The following is a 13,617-nucleotide window of genomic DNA, read 5'->3' as shown; positions in this document are numbered from 1 at the left end:
GGCACAGGACAGAGCGGAGTTTAGGGCTGTTGTACATAGGGTCGCTATGAGTTGCAAGCGACTCGATGGCACATAACAACAACAACAATAAAACCTCTCCACCATGTGTAACCTTTGTGGTATTGGATTCACCAGTGGCATAGTTTTCAGCATCACAGGACCCACAAGTTATTTCTGAAAAGCAAACTGATAGATAAGTGCTGTACTAATTAGAACAAGGTATTACACAAATAGAAAAAAACTGACAATTTAGTGATGTGCCTCAAATGGCAAATCAGTTTTCACACAAGGCCTAAGGATCACAGTCTCGAAGGACCACCCAGCAGTTAAGAACAAAGGTCCTGGTGCAACCACTGTGGAAGGAGTATGGCGCTTTCTCAAAAAGTTGCTAATATAGATACCATTTGACCCAGCAATTCCACTACTTGGGAGTATACCTCAAAGAGACTATAACTGACATCCAAGCAGATATGTGCACACCCATATTTATCACGGCTCTGTTCACAGTAGCAACCTGGAAACAATCTTAGTGTCCATCAACAAACAAATGGATAGAGTAGCTGTGGTATATTCACACAATGTAACACTACGCTGCATTGAAAACTAAGGAACTCATGCAATATTATTCAAAATGGGTGACCCTGGAAGACATTATGCTGAGTTAAGTATCTCAGTCAGAAAAGGACAAATACTGCATGGTGGCACTGTTGTAAAACAGGACTGACATTGGGGTTGGGGAGAGACTGAGAAAGATGGGTTAAATAACAGATGAGGGAGAAAAGTGTTTAAAAGGGATGTGTGATTAGGTATTTTTGTCATGACACGAGTCCAGAGTGAAGGCTGCATAGTGGAGTGGACCTGGACGAAGGGATTGTAAAATAATGAAAGAATTTTTCTTTTACTTTTCCAAGAGGGTAGTGTACTATGGGGGAGTGTTGGGAGGGGAGAAAAGTGCAGCAATGAATGAATGGAAATCCAAAGTCTCTGTAAATTTTCATTGAAATTAATAATGTTGTTGTTGTTGTTATGTGCCGTTGAGTCGCTTGCAACTCATAGCAACCCTATGTACAACAGCCCTAAACTCTGTTCTGTCCTGTGTCAATCTGTCTCCAACACGCCCATCCCGATTGCTTCAGTCACTGAATCAATCCACCTCATAGATGGCCTTCCCCTCCTGTGCTGTCCCTCCACCCTACCAAGCATAATGTCCCTTTCCAAGGACTGGTCCCTCCTTACAATATGTCCAATGTATGTTAAACGAAGCCTCAGAATCCTTGCCTTCAGGGAGCCGCCCTGTTTAGCCCTCTCCAGGATGAATCTGTTTGTTTTCTTGGCAGTCCAGGGTACATTCAATACTCTTCTCCAGCACCACAGCTCAAAGACACCAATTCTCCTTCTATTCTCCTTAGTCACTGTCCAACTCTCTGATGCATAACAAGTGATAGCAAAAACCATGGCCTGTATCAGACGCATCTTAGTCTCCAGAGTGACACCATTGTTCTTCAGTACTTTGGATATGTCCCTAATAGCAGACTTTCCCATGGCAATACGTCTTTTCATTTCCTGGCCACTGGTACTGAGAGTGTTGACTGTGGAGCCAAGCAAACTAAAGCTGCGAACAATCTCAGTCTCTTCACCATCCATCCTGATGCTGCCATTTGGTCCAGTGGTGAGAAATTAAAAGAAAGAAAAAAAAAAACCCGAAACCCAAAGAGGGAAAAAGAAAAAGAACAAAGGTCCACCTTCTAGATCCTAATTGCTTTAAACAAAAGACTCCCTAACTGACTATGATGACAAAAACCCATCTACCAGCTCCTTATTGCTTTAAATAACAGGCTTCCAACCCTCAAGTGACCTTTTTTTTAACTGTATAGCACTGACTTTTAAACATTTTTTCTCTATTTTATTTATCAAATTCAAATGCAAATTTGAACAAATTCTTTTCCCCACCTATCAAATTGTATAACCCAGTGATCAAATTGTACAACCCAATGATCCACCTTCCCACTGCACATTCACATCCCTCTGCTTCCAGCCTCTCCCACCCCTCCTGGATCCTTATACTCATTCTACAATAACGGTTTTATACAGTATTTATCGTTATGGGACTGAGTTAGTTCACTGAGCATAATGCTCTCCAGTCCCTCCCAAGTTAGGTAATCATTTACAAAGTTATTGCTCCTGCGTGCATAGCATTCCATTGTGTGAATGTACCATAATTTCTCAATCCATTCGTTTGTACTTGGGCATTTGAGCTGTTTCCGTGTTCTTGCAATGGTGAATAATGCTTCTATGAACATTGGTGTACAAATCTCAGTTTGTGCCTCAGTTCTCATATTCTCAGGGTATATTCCAAGTAGTGGAATAGCAAATAAAACCTACCTTCTGGATCCTAACTGCTTTAAATAAGAGGCTCCCAGCACAAAACAAATCATTAATCACAAATACATGAATTTAGGGTCCTAAATGCTTTGAACAAGAGTCTCCCAGTCCCCAACTGGCTTTTAATAAAATTTAGAAAAGACCTACTTTCCAGATCCCTACTTCTTTAAACAAAAGACTCCAAGCCTCGAACCAGCTTAAAAAAAACCCTCAGCTTCTACATTATCCCAACTGCTTTAAAGAAGAAATAAGGCAGGAGATCAAATGATAGACTTCTGTACAATCAATGATTTATTCATTGCAAATATATATTATTGTTGTTGTTATTGTTATGTGCTTGTGAGTCACTTGGGACTCATAGCCACCCTGTTTACAACAGCTCTGAACCTGCTCTATGCCAAGCCATCCTTACTGTTTCTGATACACTTATACCCATTACCATATACACTGAATAAATCCCATCTTTCACTGTCCCTCTACTCTCCCAAGCACGATGTCCCTTTTCAAGGACTGGTCCCTCCTTGCAACATGCCCAAAATATGTCAGATGGAGCGTCAGAATCTTTGCCTTAATGGAGCAACCTGGTTTCACCTTCTCCAAGACGAACCTGTTTGTTCTCTTGCAGTCCATGGTATATTCAATTCTCTTCTCCAGCACCACAGCTCAAAGGCATCAGTTCTCCTTCTACATCCCTAGTCATTGTCCAGCTTTCTGAGGTATAGAAAATAACTTTGAAGATCACAGCCTGGATCAGGAGCACCTTAGTCTCCAGATTAACATCTTTGTCCTTTGCTACTCTGGAGATGTCCCTGACAGCAGACTTTCCCAATGCAATTTGTCTTTTTATTTCCTGGCTGTTGGTTGTGAAGCCAAGCAAACTGAAGCTGTTAAAAACCTCAATCTCTTCACCACCTGTCATTATGCTTCCAATCAGCCCAGTGGTAAGAATCTTTGTTTTCTTGATGTTGAACTTCAATCCATATTTAAGGCTGCAGTCCTTGAATTTTTGCAACAAATACCTTTTATAAGAAACAAAAATACAGAGTTTACACATGAATTTCACCTGATAATATGCACAGAAATCAGATTGATTACGTCTATGGAAGGAATCATTGGAAAAGTGAAACAGCAGTGAAGAGTAGGCCAGGTGCTGCTGATTGCAGCACAGACCATCAACTACTCCTATACAAGTTCAAATTAAAGCTCAAGAAGGTCAAATCAAATCCACAGGAACAAAAATTTGACCTTTAGTTTATCCCACCTGAATTGAAAAATTCAGGAACCAACTCAGGAACAAGTTCGAGACCTTGAACACTAATGAGCAGATTAGGTGTGAGATGATATTAATAATAATAATTAATTAATAATAATGATAATCCATGAAGAATGCAAAATGTCATTACAAAGACAGAAGGGGAAGAAGAGATCAAGATAGATGTAAGAAGAGACTCAATACTGCATTAGAACGCTGAGAAGGGAAGAAATCTAGAAGTTGGACAGAAGATTTCAAAAGACAGAATGGAAAGACAAAGCAAAGTATTATAATGAAATGTGCAAAGAGATGGAATCAGAAAAGCAAAAGGGCTGAAATCGCTTGGCATTTCTTTATTTGTTTCATTTTAATTGTGATTTTAGTGAGTGTTTACAAAAAGTTAGATATTCATTCATTCATGGTTGTACTTTTATCCCCTCTCCTTACCTTTTCCCTCCCTCAGTTCACTGTTTTTTCTAATATTGATTAATTGTTGGACAATTACCCACCCCCAGTCTTTGCAATTTACACAGTGAATCCTAAGCAGCACTAAAAACAATTAAACTAATAAAATATTACACAACAAATACTGCATAGCACTACTGTTATAAAGCAGGTTTCACATGGGGAGTTGGGAGAATAGTATAAGAGTGGATACATAATTAACATTGCATTGGAACAAATAAAAGACAAGTGTTTAAAAGGAATATATGATTAGTCATTATACATACACTTAGCATGTCTTCTGTCCTCTCCCCTCCCCTCCCCTCTCCTCTCCTCTCTTTCATGCCAGCAGTTAGGAAAGAAGCACACCTCCAGGCTCCGGGCCATGCCCACCCTTGGGTTTGTTTACTTCCACCCTTTGCAGAATACTTGAAAATAAAAAAAATAACACTTTATAGTGTTTATAGTGTTTATACTCTCCACATCTGGCAGTACAAAAACTATGTACAAAGTGTTTCATCACCTTAAAATAGAACTGGGAAGGGAGAATACAACACAGGCTTAATCTCTGTGGCCATTTTCATAAAAACTCTAGCAAAATAGTCTTCTTCCAAATGAAATCTAGAGAACCACCATCCAGTTATGTGCATGTCACAGTGTGCGTGAGCACAGCGGTCGTGCACGGGCTCTGTGGGGGCACCAAGATCACATGGGGTCTGAGGTGGCCTTCTGGGTACTGTTCCTGCAGGATAAAGGCTCCAGGCCATGGAAAAACAAGAAGGAATCGGCCTGTGGGGACCAGTGGCTATGCTGAGGACAGAGGAGAAATGACGTTTTTATTGCTTTGCAGCTCCTGGCCCCGGGTCTCTGGGAAGCCCAGGAAGCAGAGTGCACCAGGGCCAGTGGAAGACCATGCAGCCCTCCAGGTCTGAGATGAGCCGTCCCTGGTCTTTTGGAGACTCCCCTTGTGGTCACCCTCAGAGTCTCAGTGGGCACTGTGAAACTCTCGCCTCCTTCACTGCCAAATGGTGTGTCCCTACCACACAGGTTGGTGCCACTGGCTCGTGTCCCAATCCCGTGGCTGCCTACATCTGGCACCGCTTGGCAACAGGGGCTGGAGGGGTTGATGTTGGTCATCAGGACCTTGTCAGTGACGCGGCTGTGCTTCCGCTTGTCCACCCCTTCCTTGGATCCCAAGTCTGAGGAGGTCTTCTCTTTCTCTTTGCTGGACTTCGGCACGACTTTCACCAAGCCTCCTGAAGAGGAAAACACATCATCAGCCCCGTTGTGGGGTCCACTTCCTCTTCTTTCATCTCTTCCTCAATGACCACTTTTCCTTCCCAGACCTCCTGGACGATCCCCTCTAGAAGGATGAAGTTCCTCTCTGGATTGGGAAAGGGAGGGATCACGGATTCATTCATGTCATCGTACATAGTACTCAAGTGGTCCCAAATGACCTTGGGTGGGACCTACCGGCCTATGTTCTGGCTGAACTTGTCCCGGATACAAATCATGTGGAAATGTCGGTTCAAACCAACTGGCTTGTGACCCAGCATGGCGTGGAAGAGGCACATCTCCACCTCCAGGCTCCACACCACCGTCTCCTCGGCCTGGCTGGTAGCCACCTCTCCCGGGCCCTTGTCGCCTGCAGCACCAGCACCTCGCCACCCCCATGGCCCGCAGCCATGCTGACCAGGAGAGAGGAGGCCTTCCTACGCCCACTTAGCATTTCTTAAGCTGAAGAACAAGTTCAAGCCTCAAATTGCAATTCATAAGGATGATCCAGGAAGCATTACAAGAAGAAGGACAGAGTATACAGAGACACTGTAACAAAAAGAACTGATTGACCCAGAAGAATTTCATTAAAAAACATGATCAAGAGCATTAACATTACTGGTAAGTATATTCATTTTCTCCTGGACACAGAGCCTACTAATTGGTCCTAAAAGCCTTCTGAGGTCCCAACTCTTCTCACTATCTCTTAGTTGTTGGAATGGATGGAAAACCTCATAAGCAGTTCCTTACTTCACCTCTACCTTGCATGTGAACTTCCGAGTTGTAAAACAGCCCAGGGGTAGATGGAATTTGCTCCAGGACTTAAGAAGCATAAATGACATAGCTGAGCCTCTACATCTTGTGGTTCCTAACCTGTACACTATAATAGACAAAGTGCTGGTCTATAGGCCTTTTATTATAAGAACCACCTTCCCTCTGTAACTTGATTTGTGCCACTACTAGAACCTCTACTCAGAATATTATTGCTTGTTAAGTTTTGACTCATGCACTTTTAACTTGTTAGTTAAATTTGTGTCTTCTAGATTGCAACACCTCCATGATACATCTTCAAGGATATGAACATGTACGGCTAAGCACAATTAATAACAGTGCATCTAAATTCCAAAATCAATCTCCATAATAGTCTATGTGTTTCCTACTGCCAAAGGGGCCCTTTAGAGTAGTGAGAGAAGATCTTCACCCTGAAACCCACAGTGTCCCTTTTCAGCAGGAAGTGGCTAAGAGAATACGCCATCTCCTTTTCCTTATGAATCAGGGTGACGTCTCTCTCAGGGAGGAGTGATAGGGAATGGCAAAGGACACACTGACAAAGGAGATTAATCAGAACTGACTTTGACAAGCACTGTGGCAATTGGATAATTAAAACAGACATTCGGATGGCGGGGGAAGAAGAACAAACTGGGGAGGAGGGTAGAGAGAACAGTGCAGCTCTGTATTCTCTTTGTCACTGTAGAGAAATCCAACTGATTTTTGTATGTTGATCTTGTATCTTGCTACTTTGCTGAATTGGTCAACCATGTCCAATAGTTTTCTTGCTGAGTCTTTAGGGTTTTCCAAGTGTACTATCATATCATCTGCATAGAGAGATAATTTTACCTCCTCTTTGCCAATTTGTATACATCTTATTTCCTTCTCTGGTTTTATTGCTATTGATAAGACTTCTAATACAATATTGAATAGGAGAGGTGATAGTGGGCATCCTTGCCTAGTTCCTGTTCTCAAAGGGAATTCCTTTAATCTCTCTCCACTGAGAAGAAAAGAGAAACAAGGTAGGAGACATCTCACTCCCTGATTTCAAATCCTATTACACTGTCGTGGTGGTCAAGACAGCATGGTACTGGTACAATGACAGACACATAGATCAGTGGAATAGAATTGAGAACCAGGAAATCAGCCCATCTACCTATGGTCAACTGATTTTTGACAAGGAGATGAAATTGGTTAAGGGGGGAAACAACAGCCCTTTTAACAAATGGTGTTGGCAAAATTGGAAAACTATCTGCAGAAAACTCAAGCAAGATATACACCTCCACACACAAAAACAACTCAAAGTGGATCAAGGGTCTAGGACTAAAACCAAGGACTATACACTTCATTAGAGAAAAGCTTTGAAGAACTCTAGAAGCCCTAATCCACCACAAAAACAGTCTTCCAAGCACCCTGAAAAACCTATAACCAGGAGAGGGTAAAATAGACAAATGGGACCTTCTAAGATTAAAATCCCTATGCACATTGAAAAACTTTTCTAGCAGGGTAAAAAGGGAAGCCACAGACTGGGAAAAGTTATTTTGTAATGACATGTCAGATAAGGAACTTATATCTAGAATATATAAAATACTTGAGCACCACAAGAAGATAAAGAAAAAGAAAAACAACCCAATTGAAAAATTTGCACAGGATATCAACAGACACTTCACCAAAGAAGACATTCAGATGGCTAACAAGCACATTAAGAAATGTTCAAAATCCCTAGCTCTAAAAGAGATGCAAATCAAAACAACTATGAAATATCATCTCACCCCAGTAACAATAGCAAAATTTAACAGAACAGCAAACAGCAAATGTTGGTGAGGTTGCAGAGAAACGGGAACCCTTATTCACTGTTGTTGGAAGTGTAAAATGGTGTAACCACTATGGAAGGCAGTATGGCGCTTTCTCAAAAAGTTGGAAATAGAAATAACGTTTGACCTAGCAATTCCACTACTGCGTATATACCCTAAAGAAACTAGGACTGCCACCCAAGCAGATATATGCACACCCATGTTTATTGCAGCTTTGTTCACAATAGCAAAGAGTTGGAAACAATCCAAGTTCCCCTCAACAAACAAATGGATAGAGAAGCTGTGGTATATGCACACAGTGAATACTATGCTGCATTAAAAAACAAGGAACTCATAAAATATTATACAAAATTGGTGACTCTGGAGGACATTAAGCTGAGTGAAATATCTCAGTCACAAAAGGACAAATATTGCATAGTGCCACTGTTGCAAAGTGGGATGACCTCAGGATTCGGGGGAAACTAAGAGAGGATAAATAATGTATACTGCATTGAAATAAATAAGGGAGAGAACTGTTTAGAAGGAATATATGATTAGGTATTATTGCCATGATAAGAGTCCAGAATCAAAACTGCATAGTAGAGTGGACAGCGGGTGGGGGTGATTGCATAACAATGAAAGAATTTTTTTTCTTTCTTTTGAAAGAGAAAAATGAACTGGGGGGAGGCGTTGGCAGGGAGGTAAATGTGCAACAATGAATGAATGGAAATCCAAAGTATGTTAACTTTCATTAAAATAAAAAATATATATTATTAAATATTATATAGAATATTTTTAAAAGGACAAGGACAAAATTATAATATCTGATACCTTTGAGTAATAAATAAAATAATTTGGAACAAAAACAAAACAAAACAAAAAGATTGGAGGAAGAGTCATCAACAAACCTCATAATACTGTTTACTCAATCTTGCTTGCCGAAATTAAGAGGAACTGAAGCATTTGCTGCAGCAAGTAGGCTTCAGTATGGGTCAACATCAGGAAAACAAAGATTCTTACCACTGGGTGGATTGACAACATGATAGACAGTGAAGAAATTGAGATTGTTAATAGCTTCAGCTTGCTTGGCTCCATAGTCAACACTCTTTTTTTTTCCTTCTTTCATGATTCATATTTTATTGGTTGTTGTAAGGGCCAGTACAGAGACATTATGAAAACTTGTACACAATTCTTAAAATGCACGTACCAAAATTCTAAAAAGCCATGTAGTTATACTTCTTTTCTAAATTCCAGTGACCTTCCAGCTTTAAATTTGGAGAAAAGTTTTCATAAAGAAGAAAATAACTCTCTAAGAGAGATGCAAATCAAGACAATTATGAGATATCATCTCACACCAGGAAGACTAGCAAAATTTTTAAAAAAATTTTATTAGTTTTAATGAACATTTACAGAGATTTTGGGTTTTCATTCATTCATTGTTGCACTGTTTTCTCCACCCTCATCCCCATTTCGCTCTTCTTTCCCGCCCCCCCCCCATGTCTGTCACAGGGCTGTGGTGGGGGCTGAGGTGTGTGGAAGCAAGGGACTAGGGGGGTAAGGAGCGCAGGGCTTGGACACTACCACCAAAGGTGGGGGTGGGGCTTGGGCGCTGCTGGTTGTTTATGCAGCAGCACCCTGTGTGTCGGGGGTCACACAGGTGTGGGCTGCAGGGGGGTCGCACAGTGGCGGGTAGTCTTCGCTCCTCTGGAGTTCCGCGGTGGATGTCTGACTATTGCTCTTCCTGGGTCTCTTCCCGGCCCATCTGGCGGCGGAACTCCGTCTCTAGTGGTGGAACTCCGTCTCTGACCAGACTAGCAAAATTTAACAGAACAGCAAGCAGCAAATGATGGTGAGGTTTTGGAGAGACTGGAACCTTTATTCACTGTTGGTGGCAGTGTAAAATGGTGCAAACACTGTGGAAGGTGGTGTGGCGCTTTCTCAAAAAGGTGCAAATAGGGGAGCCCTGGTGGCCTAGTTGCAAGGAGCTGCAACTACAATCCCAGAGGTGCACGGTTCGAATCCATCAGATGCTCTGCCGGGGAAGGAGGGACAATCTCCTCCTGTACCAGTCAGATGTGATTTGACAGTACGCTCACAGAAAAATAATAAAATTAACAAAAAAATTTAAGAAAAAAAAAGTTGCAAATAGAGATACCATTTGACCCAGCATTTCCACTACTGGGAATATACTCTAAAGAGACTATAACCACCATCCAAGCAGATATATGAACACCCATGTTTATCACGGCTTTGTTCACAATAGCAAGGAGTTGGAAACAACCTAAGTGCCCATCAACAAACGAATGGATAGAGAAGCTGCGTTATATTCACACAATGGAATACTATGCTCCGTTGAAAAAAAGGAACTCATGCCATATTATTCAAAATGGGTGACTTTGGCGGACATTATGCTGAGTGAGATATCTTAGTCACAAAAGGACAAACATTTCATGGTGCCACTGTTGTAGAATGGGACTGACATCAGGGTTGGGGAAAGAATGAGAAAAACTGGATGAATTATGTATTCTGCATTGAAACGGATGAGGGAGAAAACAGTTCAAAAGCAATATATTATAGGGTAGTATGATTACCATAAGAGTCCGGAATGAAGGTTGCAGAGTGGAGTATACTCAGAGCGGGATGGTGGGGGGAGTGTATACCAATGAAGGAATTTTTCTTTTACTTTTCAAAAAGAAGAGCGAACGGTGGGGGTGGGGGGGGCAGGGAGGAAAGTGCAACAATGAATGAATGGAAATCCAAAATATCTCTAAATGTTCATTGAAATTAATTTTAAAAATTAAAAAAAGAAGAAAATAAGTACCAATATCTTCAATTGTTGATAAACAGTCACATCATTAAGTCCCACTAATTCACAATTTATTGTCACACACACTACACATTCAAATTTCAACCATTCACAGCACATAACAAAGATATTAGGAAAACTGGACTACCAAGACCAAAGATGCCATCCACACAGTTCTGACAGGGAGAAAGCCATGAAGAGGGAGTGGTTATGATTAAGAAGAAATTTTATTAAACAATGTTCTAATTTAAGTATCTAAAAAACATGGAAAATACACTTAATTTAAAATGTTCAAGTCATAAAGTGCATTACTCTGACTCCATATTGTCATAAAGTATGTTATGTATTATAGGATATAAAAACTGTCCCCTTTTCCCACTGACATCCAAAGCCTCCCCCACAATTTTAATATCCCACATTCTCTGATTGTACCAAAAAATGAACAACCATTAAATGACCTCTTAAAAACAAAACAAAACAAAAAACACTTAAAAATGGGATGAAGTGGGATTTCCTTCTTAATGTTTCTAGAGCTACTAAAAAACTTGCATTTACAAAATAGTTGATAAAAATATTCCTCTGGATTGTACAAAAAAGGAGATACAGGGACCACTGATAAGACATGGTAGACAAATATTAATCAGATTTGGCTGCTTTTTCTCCTACTTCATCTCTTCGTTTTTAGTTTCTTCATTTTCTGCAGGTAGATCTTCTTTGGTTTCTTGGTTAGCCACTTCAGATTGTTTTCCCTATGCTCCCTTTCCCCCTTTTATTTGCAATCTTCTGTCAGAAGACTTCTCCTTTCCATTTTTGCAGGTGGGGATGAAAGTCTCGCTGATCTCCGCTTGGGCTCGTCCTTCACTGCCCCTTTGGGAGGGAATGTTGGCAGCAGGAAGGGCTCATGCCGGGGGGCCTTTGGGCCACAGAGGCGCACATAAAGCCGTCACGAAGCTGGGTTGCTCTGGCACTGCGTCTCCACCCACCACCAGGCTTCTGGGACCCTCGGTGGGGACAGAGAGAACCCCATAGTCAACACTTTTAGTACCAGTAGCCAGAAAATCAAAAGACGAATTGCATTTGGAAATCTGCTGTCAGGGACCTCTCCAGAGTATTTAAGAGCAACAATGTCAGTCTGGAGTCTAAGGTGCCATGATCTTTGCAGTTAACTTGCTATATATCACAAAGCTGGACAATGATTAGGGCTGATAGAAGAGGAATTGGTTTCTTTGGGTTGTGGTGCTGGAGAAGAATATTGATTATATCATGGAATGCTAGGAGAGTAAATAGGTTCGTTCTGGAGAGGGTGAAACCAAGATGCTCCTTGGAGGCAAGGAGCTCTGTCTGACATACTTTGGGCATGTTGCAAGGAGGGACCAGTATTTGGAGAGCATGGAAGGGTGGAGGGATAGAACAGGAGAAGAAGACCTTAGATGAGATAGATTGACTCAGTGACTGGTGTAATGAGGGAAGGTGTGTCAGAGATGATGTTGTTGGCTCATAATAGAGCAGGGTTGAGAGCTGTTTTACATAGGATCTCTATGAGTCCCAAGCAACTCAATAACACATAACAACGTCAACAACAATAATTGCTTTAAAGACTACTAGTCCCCAACCTATAGTTCATCAAATTAAAAAGACCACATTCTAGATTCCAGCTACTTTAAACTAGAGGTTCCCAGGCCTAACCCACTGTTAATCACAATGGCCCACCTACTTGGTCTTAATTGAGATTTTATTTATTTATTTATTTTAAAGTTTTCGGGAGAACCAAGATGGCAGCGGAGGCAGAGACAATGTGTTGAGCTGCGGGAGCAGCGGACCACTTGGAGGAGGGCCACTATGGCCTTCTACAGACTTCTGTATATTGATAATTGAACAGTTAAACAGTTGATGACTGGTCTTTGGTGAGGATCAAGGCTCAACAACAGGAATTCAAGGATTCCCAGGGAGGAATGGGTGAGTCCCGCGGCTCCCAGGCCCCTGCTGCTGAGCCCACACCACTGCTGCAGCTCCATGGAGCTCCCACTGCTGGAACCCGGGGAATCCCTCACCCAGCATAGATGGTGGGCACTGGGCCTCTCCGAGACTGGTGCTGCAGAGCCGCCACACTGCCACAAAGTGGTCTTGCTCTGGGGAGAATTCTTAGAGCCAAGATGGCAGGGGCAGGAGATGCAGCCGCCTGCAGGTTTGGGTTTCCTTGGACAGGCAGGAGAAGAAAATCACCGATACAATGGATTGATAAAAGTCACTGTGAGTTGTCTACTTGAGGACACTTAACAGTGGCAGCATGTTCAAGAGGACTGACATCCTAAATGCACCACTGTTTAGACCTGGGGGGAGTCTGTTCACAAATCTCCGGTTCCCTTTGCTATTTATAAAGGGGGAGGGCAGTGACACCTACTTAAAATTACAGTATGACCACTTATGGGGGGGGTGTGAAAGTAGCAGTACTGGAATTGGGGACGCTGTCCCTGGCCACATAGTAAACAGTCAGGTGAGGGGTCCAGCCTGGGGTGGAGGCAGTTGGTGAGGAGTATGCCAGCCAGCCCCTGGGGGGTGTTGTCCTGCTCGGGGCGAGCCATTTTCAGCCTCTGGCCCAGGGCGCTCCATCTTCGGCCCCCAGCCCGCAGCATGCCATCTTCGGCCCTCGGCTCAGGGCGAGCTGTCACGGCCCTCAGGGTGAGCTCCTCAATCCCCAGGTTGTGCCATCTGACCCCTGGGTGGGGAAAAAAATGCCTGGGGTATTCAGAGAATTTTATCTAGGCTACTTTCCACCACCCTCTCCCCCAGTAAACCTTAAAGTAACACCCCCAAAGCCCTTCTATTTGTAGCTCACAAGTTTGTTCTCTCTAGGTTTGCTCCCTTTCCTATAGGTAACCTTAACACTGAGTTTTACT

General features: G+C 42.3%; 1 protein-coding gene and 1 pseudogene across 1 annotated transcript in view; one reads left to right on the top strand and one right to left on the bottom strand.

The window, feature by feature from the left end:
• Window positions 1–13,617, top strand: part of BLVRA (biliverdin reductase A) — a 158,619-nt gene that overhangs the window by 65,253 nt on the left and 79,749 nt on the right. The gene's annotated exons all lie outside the window — the stretch shown is intronic.
• On the bottom strand, window positions 4,784–13,358 carry LOC102862090 (annotated as a pseudogene).

The sequence above is a fragment of the Elephantulus edwardii genome, unplaced genomic scaffold, assembly GCF_000299155.1.
Source record: "Elephantulus edwardii isolate Elephantulus edwardi_28Jun2011 unplaced genomic scaffold, EleEdw1.0 scaffold00234, whole genome shotgun sequence".
Lineage (NCBI taxonomy): Eukaryota > Metazoa > Chordata > Mammalia > Macroscelidea > Macroscelididae > Elephantulus > Elephantulus edwardii.
This window is presented reverse-complemented; position numbering and strand designations above follow the sequence as displayed.